At 32.9% G+C, this 14,417-nt stretch overlaps 1 long non-coding RNA gene across 1 annotated transcript; it reads left to right on the top strand.

Moving 5' to 3' along the window:
- The first annotated feature begins 11,258 nt into the window (after nucleotides 1-11,258).
- On the top strand, nucleotides 11,259-13,234 carry LOC131176976 (uncharacterized). The gene is made up of 3 exons (XR_009146755.1): nucleotides 11,259-11,873; nucleotides 12,321-12,378; nucleotides 12,951-13,234. It is a non-coding gene; the product is annotated as an uncharacterized LOC131176976 (long non-coding RNA).
- Nucleotides 13,235-14,417: the final 1,183 nt, after the last annotated feature.

Below are 14,417 nucleotides of genomic sequence, written 5' to 3'. Positions count from 1 at the left end.
CCAATTGTTGAACTAAAGATTATTAGTCCATATTAAGAAAAATTTTAAAAATATTGGTCCCATATTTCTAAATTATTTAGATTATTATTAAGTTAAATCTTTTAATGGTGGTCAAGTTAAATTTTTAAATGTGGGTATTTTAATTTAATTGCAAATTAAAAATTAGTGGCCCATATTTTTAATTTTAAATATTGTGATAAATTAGAAAAATTAGTGTTGTTGTAAGTCCCAAAATACTTTTTAATTATTGTGATAAATTAGAAAAATTAGTTTCATGAGAGTGTGCCACGTAAGTTAGAAGCATGCTTAAAAAATTATCATATAACACCTCTTTTCTTATAGAGTATGCCACATAAGCTAATAAGACTACTTAAAAATTGTAATGTAGCACCTCTTTTATTATCTTTATTTTAAAATTTATCTACAAAAAATAACTTATCATATGAAAATTTAAAATTATTTTTAATATATTTTTAAGAATTTTAAAATTTTCTTAAATTTACAACTTCAAACATTATAAAATTATATTTATCATATTATATATCTCTAAAATCAATTTTTTAATTACATTAAAAAAAATTAATTACCTCTCTCTCTATATATATACATAAAAATTATTTAGAAAATTTATATATATCTATATTTTCAAAAAATTTCTTATATTCAAAAATATAAGAATTTTAATAATGATATTTTCAAAATTGTCAATTGCAATATTTATTTTCCTTCTATTTTATTTATCTTTTTATTGGTATGTATCAAATAATTTGAAGACTAATTAAAAAATCTACTAATCAACTTATTTATTTATTAAATTTGAAATAAAATTATAATTAATTAAAATTTTAATATTGTTAAAATTTTGTAACGTAATTATGAAATTATAAAGTATAGTAAAATATATATTAAATTATGTTGTTAAAATAAAATAATAAATAGTTCGTGTATGTGGCAACTATTTTATTATAATGTATCACATTGGCTAATAAGTATATTTAAAAACTGCCATATGACACCTCTTTTATTATCTTTATTTTTAAATTTATCTATAAAAATTAACTTATCATATTAAATATTAATTTATTTAAATATATTTAAATTTCAACTATGAAAATCTTATCTCAACTATTAAAATCTAAAGTTATTTTTTGTATATTTTTTAAAGTTTTAAAATTTTCTGAAATTTACAACTTCAAAGATTATAAAACTTTGTTCTTCATATTACATATCCCTTAAATCAATTATTTTTTAATTAAATTTTTAATTACATTAAAAAAGGTTGAAATACATACATATATATATATACATACTAAAAATTATTTAGAAAATTTAAATATATATATTTTAGAAAATTCTTATATTTAAAATATAAGAATTTTAATAATAATATTTCCAAAATTGCCAGGTAACATAACATTTTTTTTTTCATTTTATTTATCATTTTATTGATATATGTCAAATAATTTAAAGACTAATTAAAAAAATCTGTTAATCAACCTATTATTTATTAAATTTGAAATAAAATTATAATTAATTAAAATCATAATATTATTAAAATTTTGTAATATATATTAAATTATATTATTAAAATAATAAGTAATCCGTGCAACACGCTGACGAAACGACTAATTTTAATATTATAATACAATAATTTTATTATTTAGCCCAACTAAATAATTTTTTTAAGACACATTTATCAAATTGAATGGCAGTTAAATATGCCATATTCCATATTCTAAAATTGTCGACATTATTAAATATAGCCCATATTCTAGTAATATCAATGAATTAAAATATATCAATTTTAAATAAATATCATTTATGGTACATAAATCATTAAATATATTAAATTGAATCATTTTAAAATACTAGTTATATCATTAAATATATTAAATTGAATCGTTTTAAAATACTTGGACTAACTTAATTTTTCATTTAATAAAAATGGCAACTAAAATAATGATATAAAAGTACACCTAGCTACATTAAATTAAAAATGAGTGGTCACAAAACAGATCAATTGGTCGCCAATGTTCTAGATATTACCGTTTAGATATATCTTTTTAAGTGGGCTAATGCTTATCTTTTTAATTGGGCTAATGCTTACCGAACTCCGGAATTAAAATAGAGCTTGATATAGTAATTTAAAATTTATAGATATAACAATTAAACATAAAATTAAAATATGGACTCATATTTGAATGTTAATAATTTTAAATTAAAATATGGACTCATATTTGAATGTTAATAATTTTAAATTATTAGTTTTATGGGCTGATATTTTATTTAAAATTAATTGGCCAATATTTATATTTATAATGGGTCATCTATCTATATATTATAATTGTCATTAATTATTATGGGCCAATAATATTCTACTAATTAGTTGGCCTAATATTTATTATTCTAGTAAAAATTTTCCGATTGAGGTTGTTAAACTAACTGCGACTCATTAAATTTATAGCCCATTTTAATAATGTGTATATGATTAATTGTTTCTCACATTTAGTTTTAAAAAAATTTAATAAAATTTTAAAAAGTTCATTTTTTTCAATTAGTCCAATTAAATAAAAAATTTAATGAGTTTATATCTACTAATTTAAAACATATTTTTTTATTGACCTAACTTGATTAAAATGTGAGAGACAGTTATAATATATTCACATTTAAAATACTCAAAATTATTTTTTTATTAATTAGCCCATATTTAAAATAACTTAGAGAAAAAAAATTTCAATTAAAAAAATTAAAAATTTTAAATTAATTTTTATGTATTCTTAAATGGTGAGCGACCACGTTAAAGCTAATAAAAATATCTTAACAAAATTAAAAAAAGTTCATTTTTAGTATTAATTTAGTTGACATTATAACAGTATTAGAATCAAATTATTAATAAGCACATTAATTAACTCACAGCCTTTTAACCTAGATACATAAATATTTTCAATTAATGGGCCAATTTATTTTTTTCCAAATATCTAAATTTAATATTTTTGAAAAGTTTAAAAACTTTACGTATTATTCACAATTAATTTTTTTTATTGACTTTACATAAATATTTTATTGGCTGCTAAAAATTTTTACTATTTAAAGGAAAATTATGAATTAAAGATTAATTTAGAGTACTCTAAATTAAAAGAAAAAATTATTTAAAATAAATTGAAAAATTTTAAGAATTTTTTAGTTAGGCGAATGAAATTTTTGATAATATAAGTTATCTATTATTCTCAATAGAATATGGTCCATAATAATACTCATTCACAATTTATTTTTTTTATTAGTGACCAATTATTGAGCTAATATTTTTTAAAATACTTTTTTTATTACTTAATGAAAAATTTTAAAAATATAGGCCATTAATGTTTTAATTTTATTAAGTCCATAAAAATAAATTTTTTAAAAAATTAAAATATAGACTGATTAATTTTTTATTTAATTGGACTAATAAAAAAAATTTTAAAATTACTAAAATACTGCCCCATTAAATTTTTTTTCTTTATTTACTAATAAAAAAATTACTTAGTGACGATTATAATATTTAGATATATGAGGCTAATGATGGATATAACAACTAGACTTTGCTGTTTTATGTTCCTCTAAATTAAACCTATGTTAATAAGCATAGCACCTTGGTCTAGTTGTCCACTAAATTTAGTTTAATGAGTTCAATATTTTTAAGAATATTGGACATACCCTCCATAATTTTAAATTGGTTGTCAATATTCTTTAAATTTATTCATAAATAATATAAAAAATTTTAAAAATTCAAAATAAAATGTGAGCTGGCTAAAAATAAAAATAGCCTAATAATTTTATTTAAATGTGGCCTACTTATAAAAAAGTAAACAAAATATTTTATCTTTGTTAGTATACATCCAATTTTGTATACCTTTAAATATATATATAAAAGGCAGGAAGGTATTTCTAAAAGAATACTACATGGCACTTTCTTTAAAGAGCTTGCCACGTATCACTTTTCATAAATAACTTTATTTTATACTGATTATTATTTAATTTTTTTATTTATCTTTTAATTATTATTATTATTTATAATACTACTCTAATATTTATGATTTAAATTATTATTTTCTTTAAAATTTAATTTTTAAAAATTAGACCTTTTGTGACTACAATATTTAAAAATTATTTATATTTTTTTTATAAATTCATTTATGTAAAACCATTATTTACTAGTATTTGACTTATTAATTTGAAGTGATTAATTCTTATTAGAAGAGAATTTAATATTATAATCATCATTCTATTAATTGTAATTATTTAATTTAAATATTTTAATGAATTAAAACAAATGTATTTTAATGGGTTAACTAATGATACTAATTTAACATTTATTTAACAATATTCAATAACAATGAGTCCATTAAATTATTAGGTATTAATTTATTTGGATTATTTATAATTTTAACAAATATTGATTTTGTCATGACCCAACCTATGTGCGGGACCGGCACTAGGACCTGGGCCGGTATAAAATGTAACACCCCTGATTTTTTATATATTATTATTGGGCTTCGTGTAGGTATCCTCAATTCGCGGAAATTCGACAGTTGTCCGGATCTGTGAATTTCCGGCCAGACAGACTAGTTACCGGAAAAGTCTCCGAATTGGACCGAGGTTTTGGCTAGCCCCCCATTGTCAGACGTCCCGAGCGCGTTCCCGAAGTCGGAATCGGCAAAGGTAAACCCGAACCTTGCTTTTTCATAATTTTCTAGTGCTTAAATAGGATTAAAAATCCATAAAATATTCGTGGTAGCTTAGAAAATTATGATTCTTCTTGCAATAGCTTAGTAATATTGCTAAGGACCGCGGGGCAAAGTTTTGGAATTTTTAGAGCTGATTTGGGCAGTTTTTGCAAAAATGATCAATAATAAGGACTAAATTGAAATTTTGCGTATTGTGATGGATGACTGATTTGATGGGCCCAGGAGGGGCTGTGTGATATGATTGAACTGTGGATATATGGATTGTGAATATAGAAGTGTGTTTTGAGCCATTTTGCAGGTTGGGTAGGTCCTAGGTATAGGGGAGACTCTGCCGGATTTTCGGCACGACTTAGGACGTATTGGTCTTTTTCTTTGTTTGTATTGAGTCAAATTTATTAAATGATTGTAATAAAATTGTCAGGTGAGCCGGGACAGCCTTCTTCCTCCGCCCAGCCGCCTCAGTGACCATCGTCAAGTCTGTGAGTAGAATATTAATTTTAATTGTAATTTCGATATTATTATATGTTCAAGCATGCCCATGCATCACTTATATGCATATATTTATGTAGTTAAACTCTAGGCACGATTTATGTTGCATTCATAACTGTTGATGTGCCATGGATGTTGTTGTGGTAATTTGGAGCAGTGTGCGTGCATTTGCGTGCGTGTGATGTGGTGTGGACTATGGATAGGACGGGGTAGTCACGGCTTGAGTAATTCGCTGGGACCCGATCCTTCGAGGGGTAGTCACGGCTTGAGTAATTCGCTGGGACCCTCGATTTGGTTATTAAGTGGAAGTCCGAGCTTGAGTAATTCGCTGGCACCAGGTTGGATTTAAGAGAGCTGTATAGGGGATCAGCTCCCATATGTTATGATTGATACTACAGGGTGTGTGAGTGCTCCAAATTACCTTTTTGATGCTATGATGTGAATTTATTGCTGATGTTGCATTTCACTCTACAGGGTGCATTAGTTTTAGATAGTTATAGGGATTATGGTTAAAATTGATATTTTACTCTCTGAGTCGAACGCTCACTCCTGTTCAAAAATTTTTACAGGCCACAGGAGGATATTTTTTGAGGTTAACCTGCTTTCTCCCTCGCAGGTCAATTATTAATGTTTGTGTAAACTGGTTAAATCTTAGAATTTCCGCATGTGTTAGAAATGTTTATTTGATTTGGGTCTATAAATTAAATTATTATTTTGGGACCTGTAAACTTAATATGCTATGCATGTTTGATGGATTGGATGAGGGAGCTGAGCTCCCATTTATTTTTATGTTGATGAGTATGTGGAGGGTGAGCTGAGCTCCCCAAATGACTATATATTGTGTTTACAGGTCGGGTGAGTCAAAAACTCCCCGTTGGAAAGTCCATTTTATGGTCGGACTCTGTCCGTTTGTTTTCTTGAAATTGGGCCCAATGGGCCTTAGAATTGGGTAAATGAACAGTTAGGCTTACTACGGGTCTCGGGGGCTTTAGGCTGGCCCAGGTCCTAGTGCCGGTCCGGCCCATAGGTTGGGTCGTGACAAATGTGGTATCAGAGCTTAGGCTCCAGATTCATAGGGAAAAATTATCTAAGTGTTGGGAAGAGTCTACTAGGAGTCACATGCGGAGTATAGGATTCTGTTTCGTCTTTTTCTGTAATTCTTTGTTTCTAAATTCTACGTTATACCTCGGGAAATATAAGATTACCTCAGTTAGTGTCTTGATTTTCGAGTTAGTAGACATGTGAGATCTATCATGAGGATACGTACTCCAAGAAATGTTATATTTTTGTCAGTATGGGTTTAAATGGTGTGCCCATTTCGTGTAAGGCACGAGTACATAAAAGTGAGTCTTAAAAGTACAGTTGCCCTAGATAAGGATGAGGATACCACTACTGGCAGTCATCAGTAGATGACCCAGTCAGAATAAGTTTGTGATAATAGAAGATTCAGGAGAGATAAGAAATTAGGAGACCTAGTCTGTCAGGACGTATCGTAGTAACTATACAATGTTCTCGATGTCTGCTCTGTAAGCTGCAGATTATAGTACTGACATGAGATTATTGTGTAGAGCTGCGTGCATCCCCATGGTGCTCCATAATGAGGGTGTTTGAGATGGCTTCTGTTTTGGTACAGTTATGCCAGAACAGAGTTCTGTATTTGCAGAGGAGTTGGGAACTCTTAGTTAAGAGTCTAGAGTTAGAATATTGAAAGGTCACAGTTGGGTGATAACTAGAGTCAGTGACTCAATTACCCCAGCATGAGCTAGAGTTACATCAAGAGTTGCCATCAGACCAGAAGTTTCGGACTAGTTGCAAAGTAAAGGTGACACTTATAGAGTGAGAATAGTATACCTTGTGTGTATCAGTATGGAATAAAGTACAACTCTACTATCTAGAGAAGGTCGAAACTATGAATTGATGATTTATAGAGCTATGATATGATAAAAGAGTCATTAACTTGACATGGTTCTGGCAAGGTGGTAGATGTAGTACCTTTGTTGCAGCAAGTTAGGATATAGTCCTATCTTTTCAGAATGGATCGAAGGTTATTACTGATAATGATGACTTATGGAATAGTGTCCCAGATGGGACTGTAGAGTGTGGTAGAGAGTAGTTGGCTCGGGTATCCTGGAGAGGATACAAGTTCCATTATAGGAATCATATATAACCAGATCATGATGGATGTAAATCCTTTGAATTGGATGACAAGTTTGGGTGCCCGGAATCTTAAGTTTTGGCTAGTTGAGTAAACATGGAAAATAATAATAATAATAATAATAATAATAATAATAATAATAATAATAATAATAATAATAATAATAATAATAATAATAATAATAATAATAAAATTACTGCAAAATTAGTTCTCGAGGTAGTAAGGGTATTATGTAAGCTAAAGGATAAGAATAGAGATCATACAATAAAAGTATGACTGTAATTTGCTGAGTTCCTTTCTAATTTCAAATTATTCAAAACAATAGTATAATCTAATTATAATAGTGTTAAGAGTAATAAATTAGCGAAGATAAATCACAGAAGGCCAATGGATAAAGAAAGTGCAGAATGAAAGTTTGGACAATTGATTGCAGATGCAATATAATCTAAATGCTAGTGGAAGTACTAGCTAGAGTGGTCAAAGGACCAAATCTGAGTAGCACAGACATATGATAACGCGATAGAGACTCTGAAAGATATAGTTAGCAAGTACAGCTATTATGTTAGGAAAAAGAATGGAACCAGGGATAGAATAGTCAAGTTCTATTTTGGGTAAGACAAAGGAAATAAATGAAAGGACAACCTAAAGAGCGCATAATAAAAGGAACAAAGTTAAGATATAGGATAGGCTAAGTGTTATTCTTGGCAAGGAGAATGATAAGGATGGAAAACCCAAAATGGGACCACATTAGTGAGAAAAGTGATGGAGGTATGGAATACAATAATAATGAGTAAATGTTAGAAGGTGTGCGATGGTATTGCGGACTACCTAAATAGGTAGAGAAAGAGAAGTTAGTAAGCAGTAAGTTGAATAAAAGTCAGTCTAAGGGATCAAATAGGTATGATGAGAGGAAAAGAATGATAGATAATGACACATAGGTTTTAGGTTAGACTTTTGAGATAGTGAGAAGGTAGTTAGAGGTTCGTTATGAATGTCAGGCAAACATTTTTAGTGTGATCAATGAATCACTTTGCGATGACGCAATAACGACAGAGCAACGATGAGGGTAGAATAAAAAGTGACAAGTATGGATGGTAATAAATCACTAGAAAGTTTAAGGATCAAATTAATGACCATAGATAAGGGTGGAATTAGTGTTTGAAGAATCTATTAGCGAGAGAAATCTTTCAGGATTCAACAAGGGTTAAGGGCACAATATAAACGATGATAGATATGAATCATAGGTCGAGTATAAGTAAAGTTAATAAATTATAAAATATTATGTCAGGAAGGACGATGGTATAGTAAAGGGTTCATGCAGATGATACCTTATAGGTAGAGCACAATTGTGCTAGGAGATGATGAAATTTGAAGAGAAAAACTAAGAAACATAGGTTAAACATTATTATATGGACAATCGGGCGTAGTTGAATATAGAGGATATTTTTCTTTCTTTTCAAGTTTAGCTCGTGTTTTTATTCAGAGCGTTATATAAGGAGCAGAGGCGAGGCAAGGAGACCTAGTTATTTGAGATTTTGATAGGCACCAATTCATATACAATTTCTGATATGAGAATGACGGTAAGTGCATACCTAGTGTTAAGTATGAAAGGACGATCGAGTAATGACAGAGTTAAATTGAGTTAGCTACTAAGGCTTGCAACTGCTTTTAAACTATGAGCTAGAGGAAATACTAATTGTGGATGAGTTTCAATAGATGAAATTATTGCTAATGGGTAATTTGAGGTTGAAGTTTGGAAAGTTGTGGGCAGTATATGTGATTATATTAAAGAGAATAAACACGTGAAGTATCTTATTTAGAATTAAGGCATGACACACATTTCCCACAGTAGTGTTAGTTCAGTGGAACTTATAGTTTCGAGCTCCTATCCATCCAGGATGAGCAATTTCCTACTAAGGCTGGTAGGGAATGATAATGTTCTGATAGTTAAGTTGGAAAAGGGGTTACAAAAACGAATTTTCTATGGTTAATTATAAGTGTTACAAAAGGTGAAGAATGTGCTGGTAGGAGTAAGCCGTAAGGTTAGAATTTTCGAAGTAATGGAACTAGTAATCAAGATAAGACTAAGAAATAAAAAGAAAGTTAAAGTTGATGATGGGATAGACATCTTTGAAGGAAAAGGTGTAAGGATGAGATAGGACTAAAATTAAGGAATAAGTACAGCAGGTTGAAAAGATACCAACAATACCAAAAATAGGAAAAGGGAAGTGGATAAGATGCAAAGGACAGGAAGAGAGCTCGATAGAGTCAGTTATAATGACGAGGATAAGGAGTGTCTAACCACTGCCCCTGTGTTAACACTACCTATGAGCGGTGAATGATACACCGTGTACTGTGACGCCTCTAGAGTTGGCCTAGGGTGTGTTTTGATGCGGAATGGAAAGGTAGTGGCTTATGCTTCAAGGCAGCTGAAGAGGCATGAACAGAACTACCCCACCCATGATTTGGAAATGGCGGCTGTAATCTTTGCACTAAAGATCTGGAGACACTACCTGTATGGTGAAGTGTGCGAGATATACACCGACCACAAGAGTTTGAAGTACATCTTCCAGCAGAGGGATTTAAACTTGAGACAGAGGAGATGGATGGAGCTTCTGAAAGACTATGATTGCACCATCCAGTACCACCCTGGGAAGGCCAATGTTGTGGCAGATGCTTTGAGCAGGAAATCTTACGCGCTTGGCGCACATTTCAGCAGAGAAGAGACCGTTGATTCAGGAAGTACATGAGTTGATGGATCAAGGTTTAATCCTAGATCTTTCAGACGAGGGGGTATTGTTGGCTCACTTTTCAGTGAGGCCAGACTTGAGGGACAGAGTTAGAGTTTCCCAGCACAGAGACCAACAACTGATGAAGATTATAGAAAGAGTACAGCAAGGTGAAGGTGGTGAGTTTGGATTTGCCAATGATGGCGCCCTAGTGCAAGGTTCTAGGATATGTGTGCCCGATGTGGACAACCTCAGGAATGAAATCATGCGAGAGGCACACTACACAGCATGCAGTGTCACCTGAGTTCCACCAAGATGTACCATGATGTGAAAGATAGCTATTGGTGGAATGGCATGAAGAGAGACATAACAGACTTTGTGTCCAAGTGCTTGACTTGTCAGAAGGTGAAGTTTGAACACCAGAGACCGTCAGGGAAGCTGCAAGAGCTCCCTATCCCAGAATGGAAGTGGGAAATGATCACTATGGATTTTGTGACTGGGTTGCCTCGTACCACGCGAGGATATGATTCGATATGGGTAATTGTAGACCGCTTGACCAAATCAGCTCACTTCTTACCTGTAAAGACTACATACTACGTGGCACAAGATGCGGCTCTACATTCGAGAAATAGTCGATTGCATGGAGTTCCAGCTTCCATAATATCGGCGAGAGGGCCTGATTCACTTCTCGGTTTTGGAGAAAGTTGCGGGAGGCACTTGGCACACTGATTGAACTTAAGACAACTTTCCACCCTCAAGCAGATGACATGATCGAAAGGACAATCCAAACACTGGAAGACATGCTTCGCATGAGTGTCTTGGATTTTGGAGGTCAATGGGATGAGCAGCTAGCTTTGGTGGAATTTGCCTACAACAACAGTTACCATTCCAGCATAAGGATGGCACCCTATGAGGCACTATATGGAAGAAAGTGTAGGTGTTCTCTGTGTTGGACGGAAATGGGGGAAGCGAAGGTGCATGATGTAGACCTAGTGCAGTACACTTCAGAGATAGTTCCTTTAATCAGGAACGACTTTGATGGCAGAAGAGTTATGCAGACCCCAGACGGAGGGATGTAGAGTTTGCAGTGGGCGACTATGTATTCCTGAAGATTTCTCCAATGAAGGGAATCATGAGATTTGGAAAAAAGGGCAAGTTGGCACCTCGGTATATTGGACCTTTTGAGGTTACTAATAGAGTTGGAGCAGTTGCCTACCGATTGGAGCTACCACCCAACCTTTCTCACGTTCATCCCGTGTTTCACATCTCCATGCTCAGGAAATACATTCCAGATCCTTCTCATGTACTACAACCAGATGTAATAGAGCTAAAAGAGAACTTGACATTTGAGGAGCAACCTGTAGCCATAGTGGACTACCAAGTGAGACAGCTAAGATCAAAACAGATCCCTATGGTTAAGGTTTTGTGGAGGAGCCAGTCAGTGGAAGAGTGCACCTGGGAGTCAGAACGGGACATGCGTAGCAAGTACCCTTATCTGTTCAATGTGTAATCATGTACTTTATTCTGCCTTGTGTAAAATTCGAGGACGAATTTTCTGTAAGGGGGGAAGAATGTAACACCCCTGATTTTTTATATATTATTATTGGGCTTCGTGTAGGTATCCTCAATTCGCGGAAATTCGACAGTTGTCCGGATCTGTGAATTTCCGGCCAGACAGACCAGTTACCGGAAAAGTCTCCGAATTGGACCGAGGTTTTGGCTAGCCCCCCATTGTCAGACGTCCCGAGCGCGTTCCCGAAGTCGGAATCGGCAAAGGTAAACCCGAACCTTGCTTTTTCATAATTTTCTAGTGCTTAAATAGGATTAAAAATCCATAAAATATTCGTGGTAGCTTAGAAAATTATGATTCTTCTTGCAATAGCTTAGTAATATTGCTAAGGACCGCGGGGCAAAGTTTTGGAATTTTTAGAGCTGATTTGGGCAGTTTTTGCAAAAATGATCAATAATAAGGACTAAATTGAAATTTTGCGTATTGTGATGGATGACTGATTTGATGGGCCCAGGAGGGGCTGTGTGATATGATTGAACTGTGGATATATGGATTGTGAATATTGAAGTGTGTTTTGAGCCATTTTGCAGGTTGGGTAGGTCCTAGGTATAGGGGAGACTCTGCCGGATTTTCGGCACGACTTAGGACGTATTGGTCTTTTTCTTTGTTTGTATTGAGTCAAATTTATTAAATGATTGTAATAAAATTGTCAGGTGAGCCGGGACAGCCTTCTTCCTCCACCCAGCCGCCTCAGTGACCATCGTCAAGTCTGTGAGTAGAATATTAATTTTAATTGTAATTTCGATATTATTATATGTTCAAGCATGCCCATGCATCACTTATATGCATATATTTATGTAGTTAAACTCTAGGCACGATTTATGTTGCATTCATAACTGTTGATGTGCCATGGATGTTGTTGTGGTAATTTGGAGCAGTGTGCGTGCGTTGGCGTGCGTGTGATGTGGTGTGGACTATGGATAGGACGGGGTAGTCACGGCTTGAGTAATTGGGACCGATCCTTGAGGGTAGTCACGGCTTGAGTAATTATTTGGGACCCTCGATTTGGTTATTAAGTGGAAGTCCGAGCTTGAGTAATTCGCTGGCACCAGGTTGGATTTAAGAGAGCTGTATAGGGGATCAGCTCCCATATGTTATGATTGATACTACAGGGTGTGTGAGTGCTCCAAATTACCTTTTTGATGCTATGATGTGAATTTATTGCTGATGTTGCATTTCATTCTACAGGGTGCATTAGTTTTAGATAGTTATAGGGATTATGGTTAAAATTGATATTTTACTCTCTGAGTCGAACGCTCACTCCTGTTCAAAAATTTTTACAGGCCACAGGAGGATATTTCTTTGAGGTTAACCTGCTTTCTCCCTCGCAGGTCAATTATTAATGTTTGTGTAAACTGGTTAAATCTTAGAATTTCCGCATGTGTTAGAAATGTTTATTTGATTTGGGTCTGTAAATTAAATTATTATTTTGGGACCTGTAAACTTAATATGCTATGCATGTTTGATGGATTGGATGAGGGAGCTGAGCTCCCATTTATTTTTATGTTGATGAGTATGTGGAGGGTGAGCTGAGCTCCCCAAATGACTATATATTGTGTTTACAGGTCGGGTGAGTCAAAAACTCCATGTTGGAAAGTCCATTTTATGGTCGGACTCTGTCCGTTTGTTTTCTTGAAATTGGGCCCAATGGGCCTTAGAATTGGGTAAATGAACAGTTAGGCTTACTACGGGTCTCGGGGGCTTTAGGCTGGCCCAGGTCCTAGTGCCGGTCCGGCCCATAGGTTGGGTCGTGACATAAAACTCCCGAGTCCCGTAGTAAGCCTTACTGTTCCCAAACCCATGACCAAGCCCACAATTTAGGCCCAACATGTATATAAAATAATTTTAAATTAAAATATTATAATTTTATTTCGGGCCAACTTAACCCAATAATTATCAGAAACTCATATTAGGGGTGCCCAGCTCAACCCAGTTACATCATTTACAAATTGTTTAAGTATCATACAAATCTTTATTTATTAACCTCAAGAAGGTAAACTAACACAATTTTCAAACAGGGTCTATACTACTGCTAACACATGCGGAGTTCTAAATTATAAATTTAGAGAATAATAATACAATTAAGTAATTATTGATAACCTATGAGAAAAGAAGCAGGTTATTCTGAAAAATGTCTCCTCCTATAGCCTGGGAAAATAAGGTGAACAGGAGTGAGCGTTCGACTTAGAGAGTAAAATACCAATTTTAACCACAATTTCTATAGCTATCTAAAGCTAATGTATCCTAAGGAATGGAATGCAACATCATCATAAATTTCATACAAATCACATCATAACAGTGCAAAGGCAATTTAGAGCACTCACACACTCAATACTGTTCAAATAGTACATATATGGGAGCTAATCCCCTATACAACTCTCTTAATCTAACCTCTGCCAGCGAGTATCTCTCAAGCCAGACTTTCGCTTAATAAACCAAATGCGGGGTCCCAGCGAGTGTCTCTTAAGCATTGTCTGCCCCGACTTATCCATAAAGGACCGAGTTCCAGCGAGTGTCTCTCAAGCCATATCTACCGGTCCTGTCCATATCCAATACCATACCACATGCACGCACACTGCTCCAAATTACCACAAATAACATCCATGGCAATTCATCAATTAAGAATGCAATATAAAACATGCCTAGTATTTAACTACATAGATACATATTTATAAGTGATGCATGGGCATACTTGAATATATAATAATAATATCGAAATTATAATTAAAATTAATATTTTACCCACAGTA

Source organism: Hevea brasiliensis, unplaced genomic scaffold (genome assembly GCF_030052815.1).
Source record: "Hevea brasiliensis isolate MT/VB/25A 57/8 unplaced genomic scaffold, ASM3005281v1 Scaf3, whole genome shotgun sequence".
In the NCBI taxonomy this organism is placed as follows: Eukaryota; Viridiplantae; Streptophyta; class Magnoliopsida; order Malpighiales; family Euphorbiaceae; genus Hevea; species Hevea brasiliensis.
Note: the sequence above shows the minus strand (reverse complement) of the source record. Positions and strands in the feature narration are given on the sequence as shown.